This window comes from Schistocerca piceifrons, chromosome 2, assembly GCF_021461385.2.
Source record: "Schistocerca piceifrons isolate TAMUIC-IGC-003096 chromosome 2, iqSchPice1.1, whole genome shotgun sequence".
Lineage (NCBI taxonomy): Eukaryota > Metazoa > Arthropoda > Insecta > Orthoptera > Acrididae > Schistocerca > Schistocerca piceifrons.
Genome location: NC_060139.1, coordinates 509712588 through 509739939, shown reverse-complemented (window position 1 = coordinate 509739939; position 27352 = coordinate 509712588). Strand labels below are relative to the sequence as shown.

Sequence of the window (27352 nt, the reverse complement as noted above, 5' to 3'; positions counted from 1 at the left end):
AGGTATGGTGGGTGCCGGGTTGAGATTCATTGGGACAGTTCTTAGAAAATGTAGTCCATCAAAAAAGGAGGTGGCTTACAAAACACTCGTTCGATCTATACTTGAGTATTGCGCATCAGTGTGGGATCCGTACCAGGTCGGGTTGACAGAGGAGATCGAGAAGATCCAAAGAACAGCTGCGCGTTTTGTCACAGGGTTATTTGGTAAGCGTGATATCGTTACAGAGATGTTTAGCAAACTCAAGTGGCAGACTCTGCAAGAGAGGCGCTTTGCATCGCGGTGTAGCTTGCTGTCCAGGTTTCGAGAGGGTGCGTTTCTGGATGAGGTATCGAATATATTGCTTCCCCCTACTTGTATCTCCCGAGGAGATCACGGATGTAAAATTAGAGAGATTCGAGAGCGCACGGAGGCTTTCCGACAGTCGTTCTGCCCGCGAACCATACGCGACTGGAACAGGAAAAGAAGGTAATGACAGTGGCCGTAAAGTACCCTCCGCCACACACCGTTGGGTGGCTTGCGTAGTATATATGTAGATGTAGACGTAGAACACATTTGGCGACACCATCTCCAGAAGGGCACTTTCATTTGAGCACGATTGCGTAGTTGGCATTATCGGCGCTCATTAACTCGGAACGGTGCAACGTATTCAATGTTTTTATCAACAATTATTTCTCAGCACAACCTAGCCTGCAGCATCTTTAAAAGCTTTTCATATTGTTTCTGACCACCCTGTATAACAAAACTCATTAAGCTCGTTCTTCACATCTCTGTTGTGCTAGTGACTTATTTGTTCTCACAGATAATTAAACCTGTTACTAACAAGTTTTGATCGATTAGCGCACCTCCATTAGATACCATTAACTTCGTTTATTTAATCGAGATTTCGTTATATTCTCTACCCAGCAGTTGCACATTGTAATTTCTTTTCACTGTCAAATACAAGAAACTGATCGTCTGCAGCCAAATCTGTAACCCATGATTTACTTCTGGTTTCCATCTTATCAAAATGTCTTCAGTGTATATATGTAATAATGTTGGCGGTACACTGAATCCTTTTCTAATACTCTGATGCACAGGCACTTGATATAAAATTCTTCCACCTCTTTTAATCATCACTTTAGTGTCTGGTCATAAATCATTGAGAAACTCTACGTAATACACTGATGAGCCGAAACATTATGACGACCTACTTAAAAGCTTGCTGATCCACTTCTGGAAAGCAGTTTGGCAGTGATTGTGCGTGCCATGGTTTCGACAGGTACTTGATAAGTTTGCAGAAGTTCATGGCACCAGATGCCTACACACAGGTCGCACACTTTCCGTGTTTGTGGCCGTGGAGGTGGCGCCCGATAGCGTCCCAGTTGGATTTCATCGGACTCAGATAATCCTAATTCCATGGCCAAGACGTCAACACGAGTTCGCTATAATGCTCGCCAAGCCAGTACAGCAAGATTTTGACTTTTAACACGAACACTTATCCTGCTGGAAGATGCCATCGCTGTTGAGGAAGACATCAAGCATAAGGGTTTACAGGAGCTACCTAACAGTTAGTCCTCCACAGCTGTCATGATACCGTCGATTACTGCCGCAGGTCCCATGGAAGCCCAGGTGAACGTCCCGAATAACATAAAACTGCTCCCAGAGGCCTGCGTCCGTGGTGCGCACCTTGTTTCGAGCAGTCAAAAATGGTTCAAATGGCTCTGAGCACTATGCGACTTAACTGCTGAGGTCATCAGTCGCCTAGAACTTAGAACTAATTAAACCTAACTAACCTAAGGACATCACACACATCCATGCCCGAGGCAGGATTCGAACCTGCGACCGTAGCGGTCACTCGGTTCCAGACTATAGCGCCCAGAACCGCACGGCCACTCCGGCCGGCGTTTCGAGCAGTCGTCCGTGTAGATAACGGCGTATCTGGACACAATAATCGGCCCGAATTAACAATAAATGGCCGGAGATTGAAAATACCGCTACAGTTGTAAGGCTCTTTTATTTAGAGCATGACTAGTTTCGGGCTCTCATACGGCCATCTTCAGGTGTTATAAGTTCGTGCTGTGACATCGAGCGCCGCGGTGGACGAGTACAGGACGCGGTGTGTTACATGGAACGCAGAACACAGAGTCCATGTAGGATAACCTCGTTTGTCTAGCATCTCCATAATACACTAACGAGCCGAAAACGTTATAACATTATGCAGGTGGTTACACAAACTTAGAAATCAATTCCTACTCATGCAATGTCATCCGTGTTGGGAGCACTGATTAATTTCCACAGAGAGTGCAGGAGTTAATTTCCAAATACGACACAGTTTCTGTCTCGCGTGCACAATAGATAACCTATAAAGAAAATAATATTTATGATCATCAATTTGAATCATCCTTAAATATACATAATCGTCATCATGTCATCATTATCGTCAGCTATTAGATATTGACTGTTGTTTAAAGTTTTCTTCGAGACTTGTCCATGAATTTCCATACTCAGTGACACACTTCCATGTTGGTCATATACATTTTCTGATGTTATGTACCACATCCCCTTATAGCGTCGTGTAGGTGCTTTCTTAACTTCGGGAAGCAAGAAGGAACTTGCTTGTCCCATCTATCATTCATTCACTTGCCTTTCTACCTACTCAGTTGAAGCACCAGATATAGCATTCCTTCGAAAATATAATATAGGTTTTTGACTGTTATCTCCATCTCACGAGAAATAATCACGGCAAATATCATAACAAAAAATCAATTAATAAATGATTAAACACGCGTAAACAACTATTGACTACTCAAGCTGTCCTAATATATGAAACAGTTATAACATTCATATATACCCACAATACGCACATAATTATAATTTCTTAAAATGGCTCAGAGCACTATGCGACTTAACTTCTGAGGTCATCAGTCGCCTAGAACTTAGAGCTAATTAAACCTAACTAACCTAAGGACATCACACACATCCATGCCCGAGGCAGGATTCGAACCTGCGACCGTAGCGGTCGCCCGGCTCCAGACTGTAACGCCTAGAACCGCACGGCCACTCCGGCCGGCTATAATTTCTTACCACAGACTTCACAGCACACAAAAAGTACACACACGTTCCCGCCACGCTATTATGTTTATTTTTCTGTAGTGTCGCCAGCTGTATAATGTATTTATAATTTAATTTTCTACATTGTTGTCAGTGTTGTTTTCAAGGGTCTATTCCGTTCGTAAAATGGAAAACAAACCGCCTTTACTTAAAAATCGTGATTTTCAAATTAGTACACAATGCTTTCGAGCCATGCGGCATCATCTTCAGATAGTTGGTCATTTTACATCATGTTGCAAATTGATGTTGCTACTCGTTCTGTTAAGAGTACATAGACGTATTACAAGGTGGTATATTATGGTTGCAATTTTCACAGAACTAAGACCGAAAAATTATTGTTTTCATTAGTCGTAGCTTGTAAGCCCAGAATGAGTAGGTAAATTTGTGTACCTACACATATTCTTCCTTTGACAGCACATTTTTAAACAAAATCCATAGACACAAAAGAATATCCTAATGTATGGATGTTACATTTCTACTTGTACACTGGTGTTGTGTAGCTCCTGTAACGTGGATGACTCTCTACTCCTATTTGTGACACAAAAGATGAGGTATTATTGAATTCACTCCATAATGAAATCTCGCTCACAACAGAATATGAACAACAAGAATTCAACTTTCACGTCTTTAAGAATCCACCCTACACTGATATCGCAATACACAAATCTTCATACCATCCGAACATGCACATGTTTGCTTGCGGCATTTACGTCAATTTTGAGCAGGACACAAACATTACCTTTAAAACACGTAGCACTAACAGAGCAAATAGATACCGTCAAAGCAAACTATTGCAATGAATATTGTGTACTAGACAAAATCCACTGACAAACTATCCAACAAAACACAAGCCAAATCGTTAATAGAGGCACTGCAGGAAAAACAACTAAGGCAACAATATCTACATTCGGAATCACAAGAAATTACTAACTTATTTAGAAATACTAATATAAAAATAAATTTCTCCGCAAACAACAAGCATAGACACCACTTGTTGCACTTGGTGAACGTAAACCCCCATTAACAAAAAATAGTACTACATATAACTTACAGTGTAACAGCTGCCCTGCGTAACAGGAAAAAACAGGAAGAATTTTCCATATTCGTTACAAAGAACACACTGATGTTTTCAGGCTCAACCACTTGGATAAATCCTCTGTAGCTAAATCTGTATACCCTAATAGACGCACATTAAATGACGTCCACAACATCTTAATTGTACTTCACACAGAAAATAATGGTAGAAAACTTGATTTGGTAGAACAATTAAAGATACTGTTACACAGAGACACAGTTTCTGAAACTATCTCAATGAGCAAGATGAACTTAACAGCCGCAGTCTGTTCAATAATTTGAAAAGTTTATTTTCAATAAAACAAAACAATGAATTTAATAGTTGCAGTCATTTTGTAACATTAGGTCACATAGGATATCTGCACAAATAATCGTTTTCCAAATGACATCTGTGCATAAATAATAATGTAACATCTTTGTATCTTCTTAGAAATAACGAAACTGGTATGTAGACAGAAATGTAGCAATTTTACATCTGAATATTCTTTGACGTGTTGGAATTTTGTTTACAAATGTGATTTGAGGCAAAAGGTATGTAAGTGTATCAGTCTTTCTGCTCATGCTGTGTGATGTTAGTTTTGAAAAAAACTTGTCACAATGTGGCACCTTACTTAGGTACTCTTAACACGACCAACAGTAACCTAAATTCGAATAATGATGTAAACTGCCTAATATCCTGAAGATGAGCCCCGGAGCTCGAAATACACCGATCGGTTTGTTTTAAGTAAGTAATACAGTTTTGGTAGTGGCACTAACATCAATCAATAATATTAGGCAGTAAATAAACATTACAGCTGTTAATACTGCAGAAAACTTAACATAATAACGTGACTGAAACGTATGTGTACTATACGCTCGCTGTGATGGAGTTGTTTTTATTTCTCGAGGCAGAAGACAAGCTTCACCATAATAGTATTAGTAGTAGTAGTAGTAGTAGCTTTATTCATCCGTAGATCTCTTTTTACAAGGATATAGGACATGTCAAAATATCTACTAGTTTAGACCAATTTAAAATAAGCTAATTCGTATACACATATATTTACAGACTTCTAGTTAGACATACTCAATAGATTTAGTCCTGGTATACAATATTTTTTTTACAAAGAACTTATTAAATAATGAAATGCCACACCGTTCACTCATACCTCACTATCAGTCACTGCACACACTATACACACATTGTTTCATAACACTTCACTCACTACACAGACACACACACACACGCACACACACACACACACGCGCGCGCGCGCGCACGCACGCAGACACACACACTATTGATCTCTGGGCCATTTTCTGTAGCGCAAATTCCCATTTGCTATCCTGAAAAACTGAGTCAGCATCCCTCCATAATGAATGAGATGCTGAGCTCAGAAAGAGGAAGAGGTGTTAGTATTGTGCTACGCATACCTTGAGGGTAAATATTTCTAGAAAGGAAAAAAGGAAAAAATCATAAAGTGAAAATGTTATGTGGAATATTGGATGTTTTATAATCATTATTATTATTACTTATTTGTACAACATTTTATATCAAACCCCTACTCTGTTTTATCTAAGTAATCCTTCAATGTATAAAATGTGTCCATAAAAGGTACTTTTTAGCTGCCTTTTTAAATAAGTGTATTTTAGCAATTTCTTTAATCTCTTTTGGTAATTTATTGTACTTTTTTAATGCTTGGTAGAAAATGCTGTTTTGAGTTTTATGTTTATTTTTTCTTCGTAACAGCAATAGTGAATCACCGAGGAACACTGAAAGTAATAAAATGTATATTGAACTAGAATGTGCCAAGGCCAGGACTACTTCTAAGTGCAGTAGTTATGTTGTATGTCAATTAAGAAGTCTTGCATGTAACTGAAAATGTGTATGTAGATTAGGCCAATGAAAATGCTTCAATAAATTAAGGCAAAACCCTCATGGCAAAACATAATTATTTTAGTAGGTTGCGTCCAGTTAACAATCTATGAAATATTGTTGTGATATTGCTGAACGCCGTTGTCGGGGCATTTAGTACACACTGGCCGCCGTGCCATCCTCTGCTAATGACGTCATTCGGAAACGGTGTGGAGTGTCGTGGAGTCAGGGCACCGCTCTCACGGCCGTTATCTGCTTTCCAGACCTTCTCACTCAAGTAGCACCTCGCGAGGCATCACGAGGCTGAGCACCCTCCGGTCCAGACTTCCCATCGAGGATAATTCCTGGCAGCTCTAGGTCTTCCTCATAGCAGTCAAACACACTCACCACTGAGTTAATGAGGCGAAAATATGTAACATTACAGGCAACAGTGAACTGACTGGTTATCTCCTTATAGACATTTCTTCATTATTTCCTAATATTTTAGTTCCATTTGGTCCTTGCAAAATCCATTTTCAATTTGTATCCTTCAAGAACAATATCTATTCTACGTAAATTCGTGTAACATATGACCTCCGTCATCTCTAATATCACACCTAAACTTTTCCACTAAATATTAGTTGTTTGTTGTATTTTTGCACTTTATTGGCCAACTGTTTGTTTGTATTGGGATTATCAGTCATTCGGCTTCTGCTTCTGCAACTCTCTGTATAAACCAACTTTCTCACCTGAACGTGTACACGCTGGTTCAATGACCTGAATTATTTCCATAGAGTATTTTTTGTTTATAACTTATCTGAAAGAAGTCATCATGCTCTGTCTGAGAATCATTCAATATCTGTGATAATCTCTTGTTTTCTTGTTTGCAATAAATCCCAAATTTGATTTTCGCCCCTGCTCAGTTCCTCTGAAATAGGACACATGGCAAGATTTTAATTCTGTTTGGTCTTCGTTTTTTTCTGTATTTTTGATAAACCTACTATAGTCCGTTGAATATCATTTAACTTCTCTTGCTATTTCAGGACCTTTCTTCGGATCCAAAATTTTGTGAAATATATTGAATATCAAGAGCTCAGATGGAAACCCAGTTCTAAGCAAAGAAGGGAAAGCAGAAAGGTGGATGGAGTATGTACAGGGTCTATATAAGGGCGATGTACTTGAGGACAATATTATGGAAATGGAAGAGGATGTAGATGAAGATGAAATGGGAGATACGATACTGCGTAAAGAGTTTGACAGAGCACTGAAAGACCTGAGTCGAAACAAGGCCCCGGGAGTAGACAACATTCCATTAGAACTACTGACGGCCTTGGGAGAGCCAGCCCTGACAAAACTCTACCATCTGGTGAACAAGATGTTCGAGACAGGCGAAATACCCTCAGACTTCAAGAAGAATATAATAATTCCAATCCCAAAGAAAGCAGGTGTTGACAGATGCGAAAATTACCGAACTATCAGTTTAATAAGTCACAGCTGCAAAATACTAACACGAATTATTTACAGATGAATGGAAAAACTGGTAGAAGCCGACCTCGGGGAAGATCAGTTTGGATTCTGTAGAAATGTTGGAACACGTGAGGCAATACTGACCTTACGACTTATCTTGGAAGAAAGATTAAGGAAAGGCAAACCTACGTTCCTAGCATTTGTAGACTTAGAGAAAGCTTTTGACAATGTTGACTGGAATATTCTCTTTCTAATTCTAAAGGTGGCAGGGGTAAAATACGGGGAGCGAAAGGCTATTTACAATTTGTACAGGAACCAGATGGCAGTTATAAGAGTCAAGGGGCATGAAAGGGAAGCAGTGGTTGGGAAGGGAGTGAGACAGGGTTGTAGCCTCTCCCCGATGTTATTCAATCTGTATATTGAGCAAGCAGTAAAGGAAACAAAAGAAAAATTTGGAGTAGGTATTAAAATCCAGGGAGAAGAAAAAAACTTTGAGGTTCGCCGATGACATTGTTATCCTGTCAGAGACAGCAAAGGACATGGAAGAGCAGTTGAATGGAATGGACAGTGTCTTGAAAGGAGGATATAAGATGAACATCAACAAAAGCAAAACAAACATAATGGAATGTAGTCGAATTAAGTCGGGTGATGCTGAGGGAATTAGATTAGGAGATGAGACACTTAAAGTAGGAAAGGAGTTTTGCTATTTGGGGAGCAAAATAACTGATGATGGTCGAAGTAAAGAGGATATAAAATGTAGACTGCCAATGGCAAGGAAAGTGTTTCTGAAGAAGAAAAATTTGTTAACATAGAGGATGGATTTAAGTGTCAGGAAGTCGTTTCTGAAAGTATTTGTATGGAGTATAGCCATGTATAGAACTGAAACATGGACAATAAATAGTTTGGACAAGAAGAGAATAGAAGATTTCGAAATGTGGTGCTGCAGAAGAATGTTGAAGATTAGGTGGGTAGGTCACATAACTAATGAGGAGGTATTGAACAGGATTGGGGAGAAGAGAAGTTTGTGGCACAACTTGACTCGAAGAAGGGATCGGTTGGTAGGACATGTCCTGAGGCATCAAGGGATCACAAATTTAGTATTGGAGGACAGCGTGGAGGGTAAAAATCGTAGAGGGAGACCAAGAGATGAATACACTATGCAGATTCAGAAGGATGTAGGTTGCAGAAGGTACTGGGAGCTGAAGGAGCTTGCACAGGATATATTAGCATGGAGAGCTGCATCAAACCAGTCTCAGTACTGAAGACCACAACAACAACAACAACAACAACAACAACAACATATTGTCCCAGTACAAGTGATAGAAGATGTCTTGTTTATAAGCATTCTACAGTTTTTTAGCTCATCTTCGTCTAGAAACTTCCAAGCACAGCAGCATCTGGACATTTCCAGAATTCCCTCTTCACCATCGAGTAATTATAAGGGGCTATCAAAAACGTTCCCGTTTGAAGGGTTGCTGCAGCGTATATGCAGTGTAGCACGACTCCGAAGCGGGCATATCCGCACCGACATGTAGACAAGGGATTAATGTCACATTCGTATCTTTCCGACGTGCGTACGGTAAATACAGGATCGTGAACTATGGCGAAGTTATTGCCAAATGCTTCCAAACGGGACCAACATACTGTTATTTTTTCTTCTGTTTTGTCGAAAACTAACATGTCAGGACCGTGGCTGTGTACAAAGTACGGCTTTATTTTTGCAGAGAAGATAACAGCAACCAGGCACGTTTTATAATGCTATTTATTTACATAGATAGCGCTATTTTTATTTATTTATTTAAATAAATAGCATTAGAAAAACGAACTGGTTCCTGTTCTCTTCTCTGCAAGAATCAAACTGTATGTTATTCTTTTCCTGGCTGCCGAAGGACAAACACCAGTACACATCCATCGGTGAATGAATAATGTTTATGGAGATGAATGTCTGTCGAAAACCGTTCTGTGACAAGGGGTGCTGCTGTTCCATGATAACGCATGCCCCCATATCCCAAATGTGGCAACGGAGAAGTTACGCCAACTCAAATGGTTGACCGTCGCGCACCCACACTTAATTCCTGATCTCGCCCACTTGTGACTATCTTGCCTTCGGTCACATATAAAAGAACTTAAATGGTCAGCGATTACTGTCGGATGAGGATGTGCAGCAGCCAGCGAAGAATTTCTTCACACAGTAGGATATGGTTTTTTAACAAACTGGTATCTTCAACCTGGTGCTCCAGTGGTATGATTGCCTCAATGTTCAGGGCGATTTTGTCTGTTTGGCATACCGATTCTAAACTGTACAGTGTTTGAACAAAAACTTTTCGATCGCCCCTTGTATTTCACGCGGGCTGGAACCCCGAAGTCTCTGATATTCGCACATAGCAGTGGGCTCACGACAACTCTATCCACGGTTCACTAGCCCCAGTGATTTTGGCGAGACACCTGAGCTGTGTTGATCATCAACAAACGACGTCCAAAATTAGGCCTTAGTGTGTGTCTTAGAGCCTGGGATCAATATGAGCGACGACTTGCTCATCACGATCCATAAGAGACCTGTATTTATTATTGTCACTAATGCCACAGTCAAGCCGGCCGCTGGTGGCCGAGCGGTTCTGGCGCTACAGTCTGGAACCGCGCGACCGCTACGGTCGCAGGTTTGAATCCTGCCTCGGGCATGGCTGTGTGTGTTGTCCTTAGGTTAGTTAGGTTTAAGTAGTTCTAAGTTCTAGGGGACTTATGACCTCAGCAGTTGAGTCCCATAGTGCTCGGAGCCATTTGAACCATTTTTTTTTTGAGCCACAGTCAACCTTTGTTTTTGTTGTAATGAATTCAAGTCTGTTCCTCAAGGTTGCAGACATTAACTCTAAATATAGTCCAGGTAACTGTCTAAGGCCAACCCTAATAATACACTACTGGCCATTAAAATTGCTACACCACGAAGATGACGTGCTACAGACGCGAAATTTAACCGGCAAGAAGAAGATGCTGTGGTATGCAAATGATTAGCTTTTCAAAGCATTCACGCAAGTGTGGCGCCGGTGGCGACACCTACAACGTGCTGAAATGAGGAAACTTTCCAACCGATTTCTCATACACAAACAGCAGTTGACCAGCGTTGTCTGGTGAAACGTTGTTGTGATGCCTCGTGTAAGGAGGAGAAATGTGTACCATCACGTTTCCGACTTTAATAAAGACCGGACTGTAGCCTATCGCGATTGCGGTTTATCGTATCGCGACATTGCTGCTTGCGTTGGTCGAGATCCAATGACTGTTAGCAGAATATGAAATTGGTGGGTTCAGGAGGGTAATACGGAACGCCGTGTTGTATCCCAACGGCCTTGTATCACTAGCAGTCGAGATGACAGGCATCATATCCGCATGGCTGTAACGGATCGTGCAGCCACGTCTCCATCCCTAAGTCAACAGATGGGTACGTTTGCAAGGCAACAACCATCTGCACGAACAGTTCGACGACGTTTGTGGCAGCATGGACTATCAGCTCGGAGACCATGGCTGCGGCTACCCTTGACGCTTCATCACAGACAGGAGCGCCTGCGATAGTGTACTCAACGACGAACCTGGGTGCTCGAATGGCAAGACGTCATTTTTTCGGATGAATCCAGGTTCTGTTTACAACACCATCCGCGTTTGGTGACATCGCGTTGAACGCGCATTGGAAGCGTGCATTCGTCGTCGCCATACTGGCGTATCGCCCGGCGTGATGGTATGGGGTGCCATCGGTTACACGTCACGGTCACCTCTTGTTCGCATTGACGGTAGTTTGAACAGTGGACGTTACATTTCAGATGTGTAACGACCCGTGGCTCTACCCTTCATTCGATCCCTGCGAAACACTGCATTTCAGCAGGATAATGCACGACCGCATGTTGCAGGTCCTGTACGGGCCTTTCTGGATACAGCACATTCTCCAGATCTCTCACCAACTGAAATTGTCTGGTCAATGGTGGCCGAGCAACTGGCTCGTCACAATACGCCACTCACTACTCTTGTTGAACTGTGGTATCGTGTTGAAGCTGAATGAGCAGCTGTACCTCTACACGCCATCCAAGCTCTGTTTGACTAAATGCCCAGGCGTATCAAGGCCGTTATTACGGCCAGAGGTGGCTGTTCTGGGTACTGATTTCTCAGGATCTATGCACCCAAATTGCATGAAAATGTGATCACATGCCAGTTCTAGTATAATATATTTGTTCAATGAATACCCATTTATCATCTGCATTTCTTCTTGTTGTAGCAATTTTAATGGCCAGTAGTGTAAAAAAGTGGCCAGAGCCCAAGTTCATAGAATTAGTCTGCAGTAAAAAACAAGAATATTTTTGTAAATGAGGAAATACAAGAAAAAACCGTAACTGTACAGAGTTTTCTTCATGAAATGCCATTACTAAATAATCTAATAACTTTTAATTATCCAATAAAAGACTATTGAAAATAATAGATGCTGTATAACAGCTATTTAAAATGAAAATATACATCACAGTCTGGAATGAACTGTCTTCAATCACCTGTTAACCATAAATATAAGGAAGTAAAGACGTGTAATGATATTTCTGAAAGACATCTAACCTACCAATGTGGAGCTGTTACGTGTTGTAATGAGAAACACGAATCCAGTCCACAGTGATCAATACCACAATGATACGCTCACTGTAGGAAGGAGTGGAGTCTACGAAAATTAACTCTGCGCGTCTTTAATTAAGCTCGAGGAGCCCCATGCATTTTAATGGCCTGTCCGCACAATCACGCCCTGGAAGAGACACCCCTTTACACGTCTTGATGAGCCCACGGAAGTCTGTTAACTCCTTTTACTAAGCGCGAATTGAAAGGCCCTTGAGCTCTCTCAAGTTCAGACCGCCCTCCGTCCAACAAGGCAGCAAAGTGTTTGACTTGGTCTCGAGTCTATCAACTTCCATGTACAAAATTTTGTCAATTCCACATTAGAGGATACCAATAGGTGCACGGATCCGTCAGTTTTAACGTACTCTTTCTGTTACTGTGCCTCACAGTTGGCTTTTAAATAAAGTGGCATGTAAAACTAATACAACAGAGTTGCAGAAGTCCAGGAAAAGTACAGGCATTATTGGTCTTTTTATCAGGAACCCACACAAAATACAACAATAAGAAATACGAATGTGTGACGTCAGATCACAGTTACGTCAATTCAGAAGGGAAAAACGTACAGACAATCAAACCAGCCCAATGGTGGGTGAGGGGGAATCGTCGATCAATAACTGCTTCGAAACTTTCTTTCGCGTCTATTGAAAAGCAATCTACATTAGAAGTAGTTCGTTGACAATGCTTTCTAGTGCCACTTTATGATGTTACTGTAGCAGACTTTCTTTTAAACAGTAACGATGTAATACTTTCAGAACACCCTGTCGAGAAGTATAAACACACGCAGTGTTAAAATTAAAGTATAGCCTAAGAAAACTTACAAGCTTTTTTCAGACGATCTAGTAGAAAATGGAAACGGTTACCTGTGATTACATTGCAAAAACACGAACAAAGAAACTCATCAGTGGTTCTCATGTCTTCAATGTTAATATGTTAAATTCTATTTTCGTTTTCTTCATTGTATTCAGTATTAATCGTACTATAGTCGATTTTTCAGAACTGCTTTAAAATTTCAGTGTTAAGGGCCTCCGATGTTGAAGTTAATTTGCACTAGAGGGAAAAGCCGGCCGAAGTGGCCGTGCGGTTAAAGGCGCTGCAGTCTGGAACCGCAAGACCGCTACGGTCGCAGGTTCGAATCCTGCCTCGGGCATGGATGTTTGTGATGTCCTTAGGTTAGTTAGGTTTAACTAGTTCTAAGTTCTAGGGGACTAATGACCTCAGCAGTTGAGTCCCATAGTGCTCAGAGCCACTAGAGGGAAACTTGAGAATGTCACTAAAGAAACGGAAACGGAAATGTATGTGTTCCATTAACATGTACACCGTCCTCGTTTTCCGGGTTCGTAGATTTCAATAAAGTTCCTCTAGGGCTCCTGAGAAAGATTAATGGAATCCAATTAACTAATCCCTCCATAAATCTGTAATCTCTCTAACAGTGATGAAGTCTAATAGACACTCTAGTATTGAGCTTACGTTCGTTAGTGTACTGACATAGTTTCAATCAGTTCCACGTTCCTCAAAGGCTGCCTGTGGAGACTTTTTCAACTGAGTTCAAACTTTCGCAAAATCTGTGAATCTCGAACATAATGATAATCAGTGCTCATTACTCCCTTCTACAGTTATGTGCAAATGTTGTTGAGAGAGCTTGTTCTTTTGTGTGCTTGAAATCTAGAACTTCTATGCACTTGATGAATATTTTACTGAATATCTTAAACATTACGGAGAGAAGGCTCTTTCTACATCATTTTACCTTCAGCGTTAACTAGTTCTATTGAAAAACTATCATCTCCACGCCCGTTCCCCCTATACTCCTTTCTTTATACATCTCAGCTTCTACAGTTTCCATTACTAACCATTGGCGTTTCCGATTTGTTTCCTGAACTATACAAAGTTGTTCATACAGTTTGCTTCATTTCTCACATATACGCCATCTGCTTATGAAACGTTGTCTGCCAAAGTTAAAAGTTGTACCACGGGTGCATAACTTGTTTTTAATTTACAGGTATCAGCGGACTGCCAGAATTTTGTTATTTTATTTTCACTACCATTATATCAAGTGTCTTCCTATCGAAAGCATTTGCCAAGAGTTTTCTTTCTTAATTGTTATTTCAACATATTCTATTGTGTTTATATTATTTTTGCTTGAAGTTCTCAACATTTCTTCTACGGAACGCTCGTTTCATTTGGCATTTTCTTTTCCATGTCGATAAATAAAATCTGTCCTGAATGAGATTTTCACTCTGCAGCGGAGAGTGCGCTGATATGAAACTTCCTGGCAGATCAAAACTGTGTGCCTGACCGAGACTCGAACTCGGGACCTTTGCCTTTCGCGGGCAAGTGCTCTACCATCTGAGCTACCGATGTTTGGAAGGTAGGAGACGAGATACTGGCAGAAGTAAGGCTGTGAGGACCGGCCGTCAGTCATGCTTCGGTATCTCAGATGGTAGAGTACTTGCCCCCGAAAGGCAGTTCGAGTCTCGGTCGAGCACACAGTTTTGATTTGCCAGGAAGTTTCCAAATCTGTCCTATTTCTTTCTACATTGCATTTATTGTTTTTCTGAATTTTACGTGTTTTATATACTTGATTGAAGAGGTTTGAGAGTGCAATATACTATATAATTTCTTCATTTTAATAATGATTGGTTTTTTTCTCCTCAAGCTCACTGTAATTAATGTCTGTTTGCCTTTTGTGCCACACAAATATAGAAGACACAGGAACAGGAACAACAAAACGTGAGAGGCAAAGCAAACTAAAGATGGTGTACCATATTATACAATCACGAATACACAGACAAAATGTACAAGACACAGGAACAGGAACAACAAAAAGTGAGAGAAAAAGCAAACTGAAGATGGTGTGCCATGTTATACTATCACGAATACACAGACAAAATAATAATTTCAGAAAACAAGGATGGCAAATAGAGAAATAAACCAGGTAACATCTGGCAGCAGACACAAAAAAATGTAACAGCATCGACGCGTCATTCAACTTTTGTCAAACATTGACACCAACATCAAAATAAAATTACAGAGACGAAAACATAGAAATCGTTTAAAGAAAAGAAAAACACCTTCTCAGCCTGTAAGAAATCTATCACATTCATAAAACCTTAACAGATAAGAACAACTCATAAACGATCAGACAAACCTGAGAAATCAAACATCTGTTAACTTGATATATTATTTCCTATAATATTAAATATAAACGCATAAATTAACAGAACACTCAATATAACATTAAATAAAAACATACGACCACCCTTCTACCGACGCCAACTATTCACTACCACCCGAACCCCTGCTCCGCCACCCTGCTCATTGAGTTCCCATTCTTCAATACCATCTCCTCCCAGTTGCTTTCACTATAAAAACTGCACACTTGAACCCTCGCCCCCCTCCCTCCACTCCCCTGAAACGCCGATAACGACCCTCGCCTCACATTCCCAACACTTCTCTCACATCTTTGCTGAACATGTAACGCATCTTTACACTTACACCCCGCCACACACTCCTCCATCCCTCCCCCCCCCCCCACAACACACATACGACTACAAAAAAATATTGCATTCACAAGCTTGCTAATATTAATTATGTACTTATAAAGCCAATGAATAAACATAATCACTATGCTCAGTACGAAACACGTAAACCTGCATATACCATAGTAGGCGAATGAGAAGATACTTTATAAATAAAAGCGAAACGTGTGTTTCGAAAAGTACTCCTTAACTGCAGTAGTTTTAAGATCGATTAACCAATAATCATTTACTTGCAAGATGCTAAGATGGCCACACAAAAGAGCTTATTAATTGGTATTTGACGTAGCGTAGTAATTTCGCCTTTAGTCCCTTTTGCCCCTGACCGCGTACACTTCCCATTGACTTTCTTCTGCAAAAGTGAGTTGAGGCCTTACGTATTGTTCTTTTCTGCAACTTCTGATAATGCATAATCCCCGTCATTTCTGCTATCATATCGATAGTTACTGTAGAGGAATCGCTCCTGAATAATTACTTCCGAATTAAAATTTCTCGCTACACAAATTATTATTTTTAGTGAAAGTTGCCGTCACTATCAGCTTCTGTAGCTCATAGTACGGGTTGTCTGCTTCCTTATCGTCATGTGAGCATGTTGGTGCATAGGCTTCTTTCATGAAACAGATTTCAGTTGCTTTTAGAGTAACATTTCATATGATGCCTGAGAATCCATAATAAACGAGAGATATTCAGTAAATAAAGCAAAATATTTTTTTCTGAATTTTATTCAGAATGTCAGTATATCATATTATTCCTGACTCTTTTCGCTACAAAACAACATTTTTCGTCTCCGTTCAGTGTGGCGGTCTTAGGACACCTTGCTGGGGGGCCTGTGTGCCCGCGTGGTACCACTGTACGGCTCGACGTCGGTGCCAACGTCTTGCTGCATCAATAACCTCCACATCATCCATGTACTGCTTCCTGTTGAGTGCATTCTTCATTGGGTCAAACGGATGGAAGTCAGAAGGTGCGAGATTCGGGCTGCAGGGTGGATGAGGAAGAACAGTGCAATGAAATTTCGTAACTTGTGTGAGACCTTTACTTGTCGTGGAGAAGGAAAACTTCGTTTGCATTTTTGTGGCGACGAATACATTGCAGAAGTCGCAGTTGTGTGTGGAAGACCTGGTCTTGGGAGATCGGACAGGTAGCAGGGACTTTGTTGCGAAATGACAGACGCCTCGCCCAACGACTCACCGCGCTTTTGTTCAGTGCCACATCTCCGTAGATATTTTACAAGCGCCTCTGCGAGGCTCTGGTTTTCCGCCAAAAGAAAGTGACAGCTCACTGCTTGGAATGAGTCTCCGCTACAGACGCCTTCTGAAGGCTAAGTATAGCGCCGCCACCTGTCGCAACTTTATGAAACTATAGGGTCTGAATCTAGAATAATCCATGATGTTCGTAACTCCTCATGTTTTCACCAAAAATTGGCCCGGTAAAGGAAAGTGTTGGATTATTTACTGAGCGCCCTTCGTAAGTACACAGAGAACGCCTTCTCTGTTCCTCTGACATACGTCCTGATTTTAATTACGTTGGTTCTTTATTTCTTCGCCGAATCCTGACAACCCTGCTTCTTCACAACCCACGTTCCAGTCTAAAATTTTGCAATCTATTGTACAGGGAGGTGGGTTTACAAGGATACTTAATACTCAGCCGTTACGGAAATACGGTACTGCACTGGCTGTGTTACTCCGAATTACGATGCAATGTCCCTTTGGACATCGTAATTCGTAACGACACAGGCACTGCAATATCACATTTATCCGCCGACACCGGGCAAGCGATTTTCAAGTACAATGTCTTCCCTGTACGGGAGTATACATAATGGATGCACGAGTACAAATTGTAGCTACATGACTGGCGATGTACGGAAGTTTGGGTGTCATCGTTAATCGTGCGTGTATAGCCAAATGGTTAGGCGAAAAACGAAAAATCCGTCCTCGAGTCCTAGTGCGGCACAAGTTTTCGTAGTCGTTATCCTATTATACTGTTGACGGTTGTCCATATTCGCAACTGCGGACACATTTCATTTATTATGGAAATATATTGGCATCACTGATGGATGATTAGTAAGCGAAGTAGTCTAAAAAAATACCTTTAAGCATCGGTAAAGAGTCAGCTGATACACTGAAGAAATGTCTACACAGCACAAAAAGGCTTCTAAGAAACATGATAAACGGGACATTCTATATGCTCATCTAAGGTATGCTAGTCAAACGGAGCACATAAAACGCACTATAGCTGTATTCTCTCAACATAGACATAATGTCGACAACATGAGAAATAAAATTGTCCCGCTGTTAATATAGGAAAATATAGAACTAACCCTAGCGAAGAGCCCATCAATTTTACAAATGCTTTAGGGAAGCATGATACAAGTTCTGAGAAGTTTGAAGTACTAGGAGATTTACGGAAAAAAATTGACTACAGTAGCTTCAACAGTATGACTGTGGAAAATTAAGGTTCCGAGGGCACTGATTCAACTGAGATCAAAATATTAGTTTGAACTGCCTGAAAACTAGGTTAGGAAGTAAAGCAACACAGATCAAAAAAGTTTTGTATTACCTCGGTTCCCAGTGCTCCTGAAGATAGCGGTTGACTGTGGATGTTGTATCACAGACACAGTCCCTTTAACTCTACAGAGATATCACTAAACCGGCCAAAGATGTAAACAACCATGCATGAGCAGCGCCTATTAGACTAAGGGGGGTCCGACAGCCGATCAGTTGCAATCATTCCACCAGAAAGGAGGTATACGGCTCGTGTTGTCTGTAGTTCAACCATACCTACACGGTCAATACCGCGGTTCGATAGCGTCCGCATTGTTACTTTGTGCCAGGAACAGCTCTCAACAACGGAACTGTCCAGGTGAACCAAAGCGATGTTGTTCGGACATGGAGGAGATTCAGAGAGACAGGAACTGTCGATGACATGCTTCGCTCAGGCCTCCCAAGGGATACTACTGCAGTGGATGACCGCTACCTATGGATTATGGCTCGGAGGAATCCTGACACCAACGCCAACATGTTGAATACTGCTTTTCGTTCAGCCACAGGACGTCGTGTTACGACTCAAACTGCGTACAATGCGCTGCATGATGCGCAACTTCAGTCCCAACGTCCATGGCGATGTCCATCTTTGCAACCACGACACCATGCAGCGCGGTACATATGGGCCCAACATAATGAAGAATGGACCGCTCAGGATTGGCGTCACATTCTCTTCACCGATGAGTGTCACATATTCCTTCAACCAGACAATCGTCGGGGACGGGTTTGGAGGCAACCCAGTCAGGCTGATCGACTTAGACACTGTCCAACCAGTAACCAAGGTGCAGGTTCCTTGCTGTTTTGGGATGGAATTATGTGGGGCCGACGTACACCACTGGTGGTCATGGAAGGCGCCGTAACGGCTGTACGATATGTGAATGTCATCCTCCAACCGATAGTGCAACCAAATCGACAGCATATTGGCTGGGCATTCATAAAAGACAATTCTTAGCCCCGTCGACCAAATCTTGTGAATGTCTTCCATCAGGATAACGACATCGCTCGACTAGAGTGGTCAGACATGAACCCTATCGAACATGCTTGGGACAGATTGAAAAGGGCTGTTTATGGACGACGTGACCCACCAACCACTCTGAGATATTGAAAGGGTACGGTACTGACCGATATTGAAAATAGGTACAACATATGAAACTTCCTGGCAGATTAAAACTGTGTGCCCGACCGAGACTCGAACTCGGGACCTTTGCCTTTCGCGGGCAAGTGCTCTACCAACTGAGCTACCGAAGCACGACTCACGCCCGGTACTCACAGCTTTACTTCTGCCAGTACCTCGTCTCCTACCTTCCAAACTTTACAGAAGCTCTCCTGCGAACCTTGCAGAACTAGCACTCCTGAAAGAAAGGATATTGTGGAGACATGGATTAGCCACAGCCTGGGGGATGTTTCCAGAATGAGACTTTCACTCTGCAGCGGAGTGTGCGCTGATACGAAACTTCCTGGCAGATTAAAACTGTGTGCCCGACCGAGACTCGAACTCGGGACCTTTGCCTTTCGCGGGCAAGTGCTCTACCAACTGAGCTACCGAGGCACGACTCACGCCCGGTACTCACACCTTTACTTCTGCCAGTACCTCGTCTCCTACCTTCCAAACTTTACAGAAGCTCTCCTGCGAACCTTGCAGAACTAGCACTCCTGAAAGAAAGGATATTGCGGAGACATGGCTTAGCCACAGCCTGGGGGATGTTTCCAAAATGAGACTTTCACTCTGCAGCGGAGTGTCCGCTGATATGAAACTTCCTGGCAGATTAAAACTGTGTGCCCGACCGAGACTCGAACTCGGGACCTTTGCCTTTCGCGGGCAAGTGCTCTACCAACTGAGCTACCGAAGCACGACTCACGCCCGGTACTCACAGCTTTACTTCTGCCAGTACCTCGTCTCCTACCTTCCAAACTTTACAGAAGCTCTCCTGCGAACCTTGCAGAACTAGCACTCCTGATAGAAAGGATATTGCGGAGACATGGCTTAGCCACAGCCTGGGGGATGTTTCCAGAATGAGTCTTTCACTCTGCAGCGGAGTGTGCGCTGATATGAAACTTCCTGGCAGATTAAACCGTATGCCCGACCGAGACTCGAACTCGGGACCTTTGCCTTTCGCGGGCAAGTGCTCTACCAACTGAGCTACCGAAGCACGACTCACGCCCGGTACTCACAGCTTTACTTCTGCCAGTACCTCGTCTCCTACCTTCCAAACTTTACAGAAGCTCTCCTGCGAACCTTGCAGAACTAGCACTCCTGAAAGAAAGGATATTGCGGAGACATGGCTTAGACACAGCCTGGGGGATGTTTCCAGAATGAGACTTTCACTCTGCGGCGGAGTGTCCGCTGATATGAAACTTCCTGGCAGATTAAAACTGTGTGCCCGACCGAGACTCGAACTCGGGACCTTTGCCTTTCGCGGGCAAGTGCTCTACCAACTGAGCTACCGAAGCACGACTCACGCCCGGTACTCACAGCTTTACTTCTGCCAGTACCTCGTCTCCTACCTTCCAAACTTTACAGAAGCTCTCCTGCGAACCTTGCAGAACTAGCACTCCTGAAAGAAAGGATATTGCGGAGACATGGCTTAGCCACAGCCTGGGGGATGTTTCCAGAATGAGGCTTTCACTCTGCAGCGGAGTGTGCGCTGATATGAAACTTCCTGGCAGATTAAAACTGTGTGCCCGACCGAGACCCGAACTCGGGACCTTTGCCTTTCGCGGGCAAGTGCTCTACCAACTGAGCTACTGAAGCACGACTCACGCCCGGTACTCACAGCTTTACTTCTGCCAGTACCTCGTCTCCTACCTTCCAAACTTTACAGAAGCTCTCCCGCGAACCTTGCAGAACTAGCACTCCTGAAAGAAAGGATATTGCGGAGACATGGCTTAGCCACAGCCTGGGGGATGTTTCCAGAATGAGACTGCAAGGTTCACAGGAGAGCTTCTGTAAAGTTTGGAAGGTAGGAGACGAGGTACTGGCAGAAGTAAAGCTGTGAGTACCGGGCGTGAGTCGTGCTTCGGTAGCTCAGTTGGTAGAGCACTTGCCCGCGAAAGGCAAAGGTCCCGAGTTCGAGTCTCCATCGGGCACACAGTTTTAATCTGCCAGGAAGTTTCATATCAGCGCACACTCCGCTGCAGAGTGAAAGTCTCTTTCTGGAAACATCCCCCAGGCTGTGGCTAAGCCATGTCTCCGCAATATCCTTTCTTTCAGGAGTGCTAGTTCTGCAAGGTTCGCAGGAGAGCTTCTGTAAAGTTTGGAAGGTAGGAGACGAGGTACTGGCAGAAGTAATGCTGTGAGTACCAGCCGTGAGTCGTGCTTCGGTAGCTCAGTTGGTAGAGCACTTGCCCGCGAAAGGCAAGGGTCCCGAGTTCGAGACTCGGTCGGGCACACAGTTTTAATCTGCCAGGAAGTTTCATATCAGCGCACACTCCGCTGCAGAGTGAAAGCCTCATTCTGGAAACATCCCCCAGGCTGTGGCTAAGCCATGTCTCCGCAATATCCTTTCTTTCAGGAGTGCTAGTTCTGCAAAGTTCGCAGGAGAGCTTCTGTAAAGTTTGGAAGGTAGGAGACGAGGTACTGGCAGAAGTAACGCTGTGAGTACCCGGCGCGAGTCGTGCTTCGGTAGCTCAGTTGGTAGAGCACTTGCCCGCGAAAAGGAAAGGTCCCCAGCTCGAGTCTCGGTCGGGCACACAGTTTTAATCTGCCAGGAAGTTTCATATCAGCACACACTCCGCTGCAGAGGGAAAGTCTCATTCTGGAAACATCCCCCAGGCTGTGGCTAAGCCTTGTCTCCGCAATATCCTTTCTTTCAGGAGTGCTAGTTCTGCAAGGTTCGCAGGAGAGCTTCTGTAAAGTTTGGAAGGTAGGGGACGAGGTACTGGCAGAAGTGAAGCTGTGAGTACCGGGCGTGAGTCGTGCTTCGGTAGCTCAGTTGGTAGAGCACTTGCCCGCGAAAGGCAAAGGTCCCGAGTTCGAGTCTCGGTCGGGCACACAGTTTTAATCTGCCAGGAAGTTTCATATCAGCACACACTCCGCTGCAGAGGGAAAGTCTCATTCTGGAAACATCCCCCAGGCTGTGGCTAAGCCTTGTCTCCGCAATATCCTTTCTTTCAGGAGTGCTAGTTCTGCAAGGTTCGCAGGAGAGCTTCTGTAAAGTTTGGAAGGTAGGAGACGAGGTACTGGCAGAAGTGAAGCTTTGAGTACCGGGCGTGAGTCGTGCTTTGGTAGCTCAGTTGGTAGAGCACTTGCCCGCGAAAGGCAAAGGTCCCGAGTTTGAGTCTCGGTCGGGCACACAGTTTTAATCTGTCAGGAAGTTTCATAGCAGCACACACTCCGCTGCAGAGTGAAAGTCTCATTCTGGAAACATCCCCCAGGCTGTGGCTAAGCCATGTCTCCGCAATATCCTTTCTTTCAGGAGTGCTAGTTCTGCAAAGTTCGCAGGAGAGCTTCTGTAAAGTTTGGAAGGTAGGAGACGAGGTACTGGCAGAAGTAACGCTGTGAGTACCCGGCGCGAGTCGTGCTTCGGTAGCTCAGTTGGTAGAGCACTTGCCCGCGAAAAGGAAAGGTCCCCAGCTCGAGTCTCGGTCGGGCACACAGTTTTAATCTGCCAGGAAGTTTCATATCAGCACACACTCCGCTGCAGAGGGAAAGTCTCATTCTGGAAACATCCCCCAGGCTGTGGCTAAGCCTTGTCTCCGCAATATCCTTTCTTTCAGGAGTGCTAGTTCTGCAAGGTTCGCAGGAGAGCTTCTGTAAAATTTGGAAGGTAGGGGACGAGGTACTGGCAGAAGTGAAGCTGTGAGTACCGGGCGTGAGTCGTGCTTCGGTAGATCAGTTGGTAGAGCTCTTGCCCGCGAAAGGCAAAGGTCCCGAGTTCGAGTCTCGGTCGGGCACACAGTTTTAATCTGCCAGGAAGTTTCATATCAGCACACACTCCGCTGCAGAGGGAAAGTCTCATTCTGGAAACATCCCCCAGGCTGTGGCTAAGCCTTGTCTCCGCAATATCCTTTCTTTCAGGAGTGCTAGTTCTGCAAGGTTCGCAGGAGAGCTTCTGTAAAGTTTGGAAGGTAGGAGACGAGGTACTGGCAGAAGTGAAGCTGTGAGTACCGGGCGTGAGTCGTGCTTCGGTAGCTCAGTTGGTAGAGCACTTGCCCGCGAAAGGCAAAGGTCCCGAGTTCGAGTCTCGGTCGGGCACACAGTTTTAATCTGTCAGGAAGTTTCATAGCAGCACACACTCCGCTGCAGAGTGAAAGTCTCATTCTGGAAACATCCCCCAGGCTGTGGCTAAGCCATGTCTCCGCAATATCCTTTCTTTCAGGAGTGCTAGTTCTGCAAGGTTCGCAGGAGAGCTTCTGTAAAGTTTGGAAGGTAGGAGACGAGGTACTGGCAGAAGTAAAGCTGTGAGTACCGGGCGTGAGTGGTGCTTCGGTAGCTCAGTTGGTAGAGCACTTGCCCGCGAAAGGCAAAGGTCCCGAGTTCGAGTCTCGGTCGGGCACACAGTTTTAATCTGCCAGGAAGTTTCATATCAGCGCACACTCCACTGCAGAGTGAAAGTCTCATTCTGGAAACATCCCCCAGGCTGTGGCTAAGCCATGTCTCCGCAATATCCTTTCTTTCAGGAGTGCTAGTTCTGCAAGGTTCGCAGGAGAGCTTCTGTAAAGTTTGGAAGGTAGGAGACGAGGTACTGGCAGAAGTAAAGCTGTGAGTACCGGGCGTGAGTGGTGCTTCGGTAGCTCAGTTGGTAGAGCACTTGCCCGCGAAAGGCAAAAATCCCGAGTTCGAGTCTCGGTCGGGCACACAGTTTTAATCTGTCAGGAAGTTTCATATCAACGCACACTCCGCTGCAGAGTGAAAGTCTCATTCTGGAAACATCCCCCAGGCTGTGGCTAAGCCATGTCTCCGCAATATCCTTTCTTTCAGGAGTGCTAGTTCTGCAAGGTTCGCAGGAGAGCTTCTGTAAAGTTTGGAAGGTAGGGGACGAGGTACTGGCAGAAGTAAAGCTGTGAGTACCGGGCGTGAGTCGTGCTTCGGTAGCTCAGTTGGTAGAGCACTTGCCCGCGAAAGGCAAAGGTCCCGAGTTCGAGTCTCGGTCGGGCACACAGTTTTAATCTGCCAGGAAGTTTCATATCAGCTCACACTCCGCTGCAGAGTGAAAGTCTCATTCTGGAAACATCCCCCAGGCTGTGGCTAAGCCATGTCTCCGCAATATCCTTTCTTTCAGGTGTGCTAGTTCAGCAAGGTTCGCAGGAGAGCTTCTGTAAAGTTTGGAAGGTATGAGACGAGGTACTGGCAGAAGTAAAGCTGTGAGTACCGGGCGTGAGTCGTGCTTCGGTAGCTCAGTTGGTAGAGCACTTGCCCGCGAAAGGCAAAGGTCCCGAGTTCGAGTCTCTGTCGGGCACACAGTTTTAATCTGCCAGGAAGTTTCATATCAGCGCACACTCCGCTGCAGAGTGAAAGTCTCATTCAGGTACAACATACTTCATTATTCTTGTCTGAACAACATATTTTTTCTAATAATAACTCAATTCCAATTAATACAGCAAAGCCGGATACCAGTGTGGGAAAGAATGACAATTTATTTATTTAATTGATCACATGTGCACTCCCACAAAATAAATCCCTACATCCAGTTTGGTGAGATCTGTGAAATGAATGAATGTACGGTCGTCTGCTAATCGCAGATAGTGAATGTGAATATATGATCATCTTTGAGACGATCCTTTGGCCACCTTTGGTGGAACCAAAGAGATGAAACTTGCCGGAGCTTTGAGCGCCTGAAATGTGGCTGACCAATACGGTAGCATGGTCTTCCCCCACCTCGACAGAGGTGCGAGATGATCTGAAGAACGGCCATGTTTCAGCACTCTGGCGCTGGATCTAGTGTTGGTAAGACCTGTCTTAGGCGTGCTCCGTAAGGACAAAAGAGTGGACACATGTTATTCATGTGAAATACTTAAGAGTAGTTTAGAATAATAATTTCTCTATTTCAGGAACTTTTGTGGGGAGAATTAAATGTCAGGCAGGTAATATTAATGGGATCGTAGTAATCTTCGGAAGTGACCAACGGTCACAATGAAACCACGTGTAGCAATAAGTTGAAATACTTCCGAGTGCTTAAGTTAAGCTGAATTTCTAGCGTGTGTACTATAAGTTGGAAATATTTAAGAAATGGCGTGTGCAGGACTTGAAATTAGAGACGAGTACTTCCACGTGGTGAGCACTGTGTGAGTCTCAATCTGTGTATGAGACAAAGGATAAAGAGAAGTACTCGTCCATGGTGTCAGTTGAGGACTCGCGTGTGTGATGAATATGTTCTTAATACTACTTTGCGTGTTATGTTTCCGTGTGACGCTTGATTCAAACTATAATACTCTGAGAGAGAAGCAAGGTGAGTCAGCCGTCTATCCAACAACGCCACTTGCCTTGCATTGCACAGGAAGACGTGCATATATCGTCCAGAGTTCGTAGTAGGAAAGAAAAGTTACAAAGTGGGGCAGTGTTGAGTAGAACTGGGATGAATACTAATTGAAGTGGGAAAGCTGAAAGGGATGGGATTATAATGTTGTGACTATTCCTATGTTGTATTCCATGTCGCAGTGTGGTGTATGTCGCGTAATTTAAGTATGCGTGGTTTGCATGGGAGAGTAGCAAGGTAGTTTCAGAGATAGTGGGTTATGCATGTTTCTTTTGTACTGCTCGGTGTGGAGGAAAGTTTCGTGATGATGGTTATGAGAGTCGAAGCGTGAGATATAGCAAAAGATCCACCATCCTATCCAGAATGTGCAGTGTAGCATTACATAATTACGAGACCGTAAGATAGAGAATCACCAATGTAAAGTCATGCCCACTGGGCGGAATTTCTCATGTGTTATTGTTGTACGTTATAGAATTTGTGTGTTTAGGTTATAGAATTTATCGGAATAAAGAAGATAGTGAAAAGAAAAAGATTGGTGGCCTTTTCCTTGGAATCGTTTGTTGCCATAATACCCGGAATTTATAATGTGTGCGCCATTCATATGCAGGGTGATGACCACGTGTTGATCAAAGCCGTTAAATAAGAAAGAAAATGTGGTATTTCCAGTGCATAGTGAACAGTCACAGTACTGTAAATTACTGATCGTCAGATGTCCGTTTCCGTTGCGTAATATTCATACAGGAGGGTAATTTTTAACTTAGTTGTGAGTATGAGAGTTCATGTTACTCGATAAATACGAATGAATCCACTTGCTTGGCAGACCACTCATCTTGCAGGCCTGACTGCTTGATGCCACAGTATGAGCAAGGCATGTGGGTGCCTCTCATAATTTCAACCCCGCCAGGATTTTGCTGTTAGGGTTTGCTGTTAAGATTTTTTTTAAATGTAATATATTGTGATAGCGCTAAGAATTAAAAATTTTTTTGTTTGCAATTTCTTTCTGGATTGGTGAGGATCTTTTATTTTTTTATGTAATTAATTGCTATATCGTTCAAGGCTGGAAGATCGTTTGCATAATTTTTTTTTTTTTTTTTTTTGCGTAATGTCCGTTGTAACCAGGTTGCAGTCGAAAAGTGTAGTCACCATGGAGAATAGTGATTCTCGGGTGAACGTAGCAGTGCAGCAGGAAGTAGGTGTCGCCCTTGGGTTAATGAGCGAGAACGGCAAACACTTGGAAGGGGCTGAATTGGTCAGCGGACCGCGGCTAGGTGATCCTTTAAGTGGCGGGATTTGTCCACAATCGGGGGCTTTTCCCGATGATGCGGGCAAGCCGGGACTAGGTCAGGTATGCAGTGAAAGTGTAGCTACCCTTAGAGAAGCTATGGTTTCTCAGGCGAACGCGGTGAGCGCACCGAAAGTAGCAAATGACAATGTGCTACTGCAGTTTTTACAGAGGATGGACAGAGATAATAAGGAAAGACTGGAAGCGATGGATAGAGATAATAAGGAGAGAGATAGGGAGACTTAGGAAAGCACAGTTATCAATGAGTGTCTGTCTGCAGTTAATAATCGGTTAGATGAGGGGAAGAAGAATCTGGATGTGCTGAAGCAAGTATGTGATGCCGTGAAAGAAAAAGCCAATAATTTGGAGGTACGAATAAGTGCGATAGAGAGTGTTTTTACAGAACGTAGGGACGTGTTGCCAGATGAGCGAATCAAAGAGATAGTGGAGGACTTACTTGCAGATAAACAAGGGGCATT

At 43.5% G+C, this 27352-nt stretch overlaps 2 non-coding genes across 2 annotated transcripts; both read right to left on the bottom strand.

The window, feature by feature from the left end:
* Positions 1-19650: 19650 nt before the first annotated feature.
* Positions 19651-19725, bottom strand: Trnas-cga. The gene has a single exon. It is a non-coding gene; the product is annotated as a tRNA-Ser (tRNA).
* Positions 19726-20252: 527 nt separating this feature from the next.
* On the bottom strand, positions 20253-20327 carry Trnas-cga. The gene has a single exon. It is a non-coding gene; the product is annotated as a tRNA-Ser (tRNA).
* Between the last annotated feature and the right edge of the window lie 7025 nt (positions 20328-27352).